Below are 5,902 nucleotides of genomic sequence, written 5' to 3' on the forward strand. Positions count from 1 at the left end.
CATCGAAGAAGAAGACAGTTACAGCGGCACCAGCGGGCGGGAGGAAGAGGGAAAAAGTAGCGGGAAGTGAACTTCGAGAGAGTAGATGAGTGTGATGTGCGATGATGGATTAGGACGCCGAATGCCAAAATCACTGAATTAATCACCAACCTAAATTATGCCGATATTTGAGTAAATGATAGTCCACCTTCCACTACCTGACAAGCAGCCATGTAGGTCCAAATTATGCCTACTGCTAAATTTGTCGTTGTCAGGAAAAACGACGTTTCTCAGCACAAAATTATTATTAATATTAAATTATTATTAATATTACCTTGTTCATAAATAAATCACTTTTAACATATCAATTGGTCTGTCATTCTTTAATATATATTGTGTAGTTATAAACTCTTTAGACTGTTAATGATTAGTGCTTTTTTTTTTAAGTTTGTGGATAAGAATCGTGTAAAAAAAAAAAAATCCCTTATTTTGGGGATGGATTCCGGGAAATGTCCCTTATTTTCAATGTTCAATGTTGACAGCTATGGTCCAAGCCAATCGTCAGTATATGGGTTTTTAATAATTAAACTAGTAATACATCAAACTACAAATCACACAGAGTAAATATGCGTACCACAATACAAACAGTAAGCTTTACAAGACATAACGGAATCCAAATAAAAGAGAGAGAGAGAGAGAGAGAGAGAGAGAGAGAGCGAGAGCGAGAGAGAGAGAGAGAAAATAGAATGAGATCACATAAGGAGCTCAGGTATGGAAATCATAGTCAGTAACTTTTGGAAGCCAACAACGATCAGATCATAACAACACTTTAAAGCAGCATTTAAATCTCCATAGAGAAAGTGATACTTGCAAAGTGTCCAATGTGCATGAGCTGGACATCGGGGCGCGCTTGATCTTTTGAAACCGGCGTGCGCGTGCTGGAGACCGGCGCACGCTGGAGCACGTGGTCTTTTGTTCTGTCCTCGAGCGGTATTTAAAAGGTTCAACAAACAAAGTTCCAGAATTCGTCTTCCTTGCGTGGAGAGGCGAATAGTTGAATAAACTTAGTAAAGAAAAGAAAAGAAAAGAAAAGAACGAAAGCTTCCAAAGGAGCCATTAAAATGGCTTTTTTTCTCTCAGCCCCTGTGCTGAGGGGGTTTGCGCTATGAGCGTGGCCTATGGCCGCGCGGAAGCAACGTTGGTCGCACAGGAGAGCAGCGTGTCCGAGAACGGAGAAGGAGAAGAAGAAGGGGGCGGACCTTGTTCGGTCGTTCTTATGGCTTGAAATGGTTCACGCCCCTTTTTCGCGTAAACAGCCAATGAAAGTCCGCGATCTGAAGCGGAGGGAAAAGTTCCTTTGTCTCTGTGGAGACAACCTCCCCTGGAGATCTAGGGCTTGTCCAAATTCCAGGGATTATTCTAGCAAGTTTGTAATTCAGATTACATACATTTTTCATTACTTTGCTCTAGATAAATGGGTTTGTCAGAGCATGACGATCACAAAGATACTAAACATAATATATATATGATCAAAACATGAAGTTACATTCAAATGCAGAATTACACATATTTAAAGATTTGATTAACACATGACAACACTGCAGATAGTCCCAATTTATATGGGAAATTTCTAAATGTACCAAAAGGGAATACGTAATACATTTATAAAACATAAAAACAGAAAGTTAATGAATACATTCCATAGAATGCATTGTTCAAAAGAAACCAGTGATTTGGCTTCTCTCCTGTCCTGTGTGTCCAGGGTGGTCGTAAAGTTTTACGACCTGCAGGGGTGGGGGTTGCAGAAATATAGCTCTCTTTGAGGAAGTTAAAATGAGGAGAGACATTTCCTAAAGTATAAGCTAGCAACTTATACTCTTCACATAACAAGGATTAACCATTTTATGCAATCCATAAACCTATTTAAAATACATATTAATAAGGACTTACAAAAGTAAGGAACTTTACGAAAGGTTTCTTTTTGTGTATGTTGGAATGTGGTTGGTTTAGTGTATATATATATATATAATGTATGTATGTACAGTATGTGTGTGTGTGTGTGCATCATTACAGTCTGTAAAATATGTGTATCTCTTATTACAAGACTGCAATCACTAGCAATCAGAAGAATTCCAGTTAATCAAGTATCTACAAAAGATCTACTCTATAAACAATGCATTAAATTACATTAAAGACAAAAATAAATTAAACAAGCAAAAGAAATGATTACTCGCATGTATCTGGTCCACTGATGAAGTCATGGGTCAAGTCAAGTGAATAATTACTCATTTTCTATCAGGCGTCGAATACTGACTTTAGGAAAAGGGGAATAACCAATGACATTTGAGATAACAACTAAAACAGCAAGCCCCGCCCCACGACTGACAAAAATTAAATTGTTCACGCGAGCAGAGGTGAGATGATCGAGCGCGAGGATGTGGGGAATGAGCATGCGCGTGCGAGGGCTTTTATTGCGCGCAGAGTACATGTCACGCGCGCGCGAGAGTTTGAAATGAGCTCGCGGGCTCCCGTTTCTTCTCATTCGATTCAGTTTTCCTCTCGCGGAAGCCATAAAGCGCGCGCGCCAGCATCAGTTGAATGCTCGGTTATTTTTGTCATTGATTTGCCGTCATACAACATGGGGGCGTGGCAGCATCGACGATTCCATTTTTTAATTCGAAGTTCGAGACTGTGACTTAATTTCGATCGATTTCGATTTAAAATCGAAATCGTGACACCCCTAAATTATATGTTGTTGTATTACTTACCAATATATTTCATTTTTGACCAGCAAATGTGTGCAAATGTGACATTTTTTCATCACATTACATAGTGTTTAGTAGTACTTATTCATACAAGAAGATATTTATTTACCCTTCTCAAAACTTTGTTCAGCTCAGCTGGTGTCTGTGCGGCTGCTGTGGAACTTCAGTTGATTCAATGAATATAGAGGGGGCGGAGTTATCAGCTTACTGACAGCTTGAGGATCGAATAAGATTTACACAAGCTCGTTTTAAGAACTTTCATTTGCGAAATATTAGTAAAACAGACAGACCAATAGCATTGATTAAAAAATAATAATAAAAAAAAACACCAAAAAATGGAGACTTAGGTCTCTGCAGAGCAAAAGTGGGCGTTTATCACCATATGGGTGTTTTGAAACTGCTGGGTGTTTCTGAATCATGCAATCTAAATGATCCCCCTTACCCAACCCCACCCCTAAACCTAACGTCCCTATTACATCAACTAATCAGGTATCATAGTGTAAAAACACCTTGATCTCGTAACTCCCATTACTTTCCTGCAGAGACCTATACTTGAAAAAAAGGGCACTTCGGAGTGTAAGGGCAAAAAGGGCATGTGCTCTGCACAGGTTGAGTGTGTTTCATGTTTCATCAGATTTAAGGAAAATCATGAACACTTATACCCTTCAAATTTGTCCCCCCCCCCATGCTTTTAAAATAAGCACGCTCTCTGCATTTATTTGAACAAAAACAGGCGTCTTCTGTACTTTCCTGTCACGTTTGATCAATTTAATATACTTGCCATATAAAAGTATAAAAAAATTACTGTTCACTATCAACAACATCCTAAAATCAAATATTTTAAATATATTTAACACAATGTTTAATAAAATTCACAAAAAGTTATATGGTTGATGTTTTTATTATTAAAATTCATGCATTTTAATTTTTTTAATAACTAGTGACACCACCAAAAGCATATTTTGTGTTATTTTCCACTAACCTTGACCATTAGTCATCAGTTCCTCTGTCAACACAGCAGGTGTGCAGCTTTATTTAACAGTGCTTTCTTAAACCCAGCCACTCTCAGATCATCATTTCAAGTCATTTTCAAGTCTTTTTTTCTGGCTCTCTAAATGAGCGAGCTGTTTACTCTGTAATTACTTTGTCCATTTCCACGACTTCAGCTCATTCAGGCTGATCTATGGACCTGTTGCAAGCATTACTGCAGATAATCAGCCAAAACAGTGATGACGAGAACACAACACAGTATGTGAGCATCATTACAATGACAAGATAATGAGCCAGTCGTTGTTTTTTTGCCATTTCCCCCCAAATTTAATGACATTTCGTTGAGCTCAAAGGAGGCCAGAGAGAGACGCTCACTCTGAAACTATTCTTTGGAAATATGCTGCTGTTGGATGCCTTTAAAGAAATAGTTCACCCAAAAATGAAAATCTGCTGACTATGTACTCATCCTCTGGTCATTCAAGATGGAGATGGGTTTGTTTCTTCATCTGAACAGATTTGGAGAAATAACATTACACCACTCGTCATGTCATGTATGTAATGTATATGTTAAGGCCACCTAGCAACACACTAATAACCACCTAAAACATTTAGCATGTAAATGCTTTGCCAGTCATGCTGTGATGTGGCACACATGGGTCAAATGAAAACACCATAGACATGTTTGGCAAGATCTTTATTTTGTTTGTTTTACTTAGAAACAGTAACATGGAAGGTGCACATTCCATGGTGACTGCTGGTAATGTGAAACATTCAATATAGTGTTAAAGTCAAGAAATGTGTGAATAGTAACATGTGTTTCGTTTCTGTGTCTGACCGGTTCCTGGAAAGCCCAAAAAGAGCGGCCCGTGTACAGGAAACCAGTTTATGGCATTCTGAAGGGGAGGAGTTACGCTATTAAGGATGTGTGGATTAAAATGTCTTGTATATGTATACTTTGATGAATTATTAGGGAGGGAAGCCTTTGGTTAAAGGAGAACTTCATTATGGGTGTGACTTGTGAGGCTGAAAGTCTATGTGAAGTGTGAAATGTACCGTTTAACAAATGGAGAGTTATGATTGGTCCGTTTGAATACTAGGGGAGGGGGCCAAGGGTATAAAAGAGTAGTGGAAATGTCTGAATGGAGGGACGGGTGTTTGTTGGAACAGTAGCCAACTATTTAGGTTTTTTCTTTAGTTTTCTGTTATGTCCTAAGTTGTACTTTAAATATATTTTCTTTTGTTTTGTTTTTTTCCTGGGTTCAACTTGCCCATTTATTTGATAGTTTGCTTTGGTTTTTGCTATGTCTGTTTGAAACTTGTGGATCCCAAGAATAAAAAAAAGGACTTTCCATGGACTTTTCCTGGAGTTTTGCCACTTCTTTTGCTGTCAGTTAGCCATTGCATCGACCATCCTACCACAAATGGTGTCAGAAGTGGGATCAGAAGTCTTTATGGAGTGACTGACACTAGAAGAGGAAAACTAAAAACCTCAAGATGACTACTAGAGGACATGGAGGACCTCAAAGGATAACCCGAGCTCATCCAATCCTACTCTCTGAGGGGGAAGAGGACACTGTTGAAGCTCAAGCAGGTGATTTGGAGTTGGAGGCTGGGGCAACTAAGGAGGCTGTGATAGACTCATTTCGGGTGATGAACGTGCAAGGTCTAGAGAGTGAACCTGTGGTGAGACCCAAGATCAGTAAAGTTAGTACACCCCAAGGTGAAGCAGAAGGAATTGTGGTGGGTCAAGACTTTCTTTTGGAAATGAGGAAGTTTATGCAGCAACAACAAAGAAATGAGAAAATATTGTTTGATGAACTGAATGGTTTAAAGGCTACTATTTTCCAGAAACCCAAGACAGGGTGGGAATCAGTTGAACAACTGAGCCAACAAACTCATTACCCATTACCTACTACCAGAACATTTCCGCAGGCCTCAGGGGGAAGAGCCATGCTTTCAGAACCTCCTCAAACGCAACCTGAAGACCATTTGCCAGGTATGTCTCCACCACCAGTAGCCTCTTTCAGACGTTATCATGAACCACGAATTCCTGCTTTTGTAGAAGGTGAGGATGTGGAGAGCTTCTTTGTGCGGTTTGAACGCATTGCCAGAACGTGGGGATGGCAAACTGATGAGTGGGCGGCCCAAGTGGTAACTCTGTTAACAGG

This window comes from Carassius gibelio, chromosome B1 (genome assembly GCF_023724105.1).
Source record: "Carassius gibelio isolate Cgi1373 ecotype wild population from Czech Republic chromosome B1, carGib1.2-hapl.c, whole genome shotgun sequence".
Taxonomy (NCBI): domain Eukaryota; kingdom Metazoa; phylum Chordata; class Actinopteri; order Cypriniformes; family Cyprinidae; genus Carassius; species Carassius gibelio.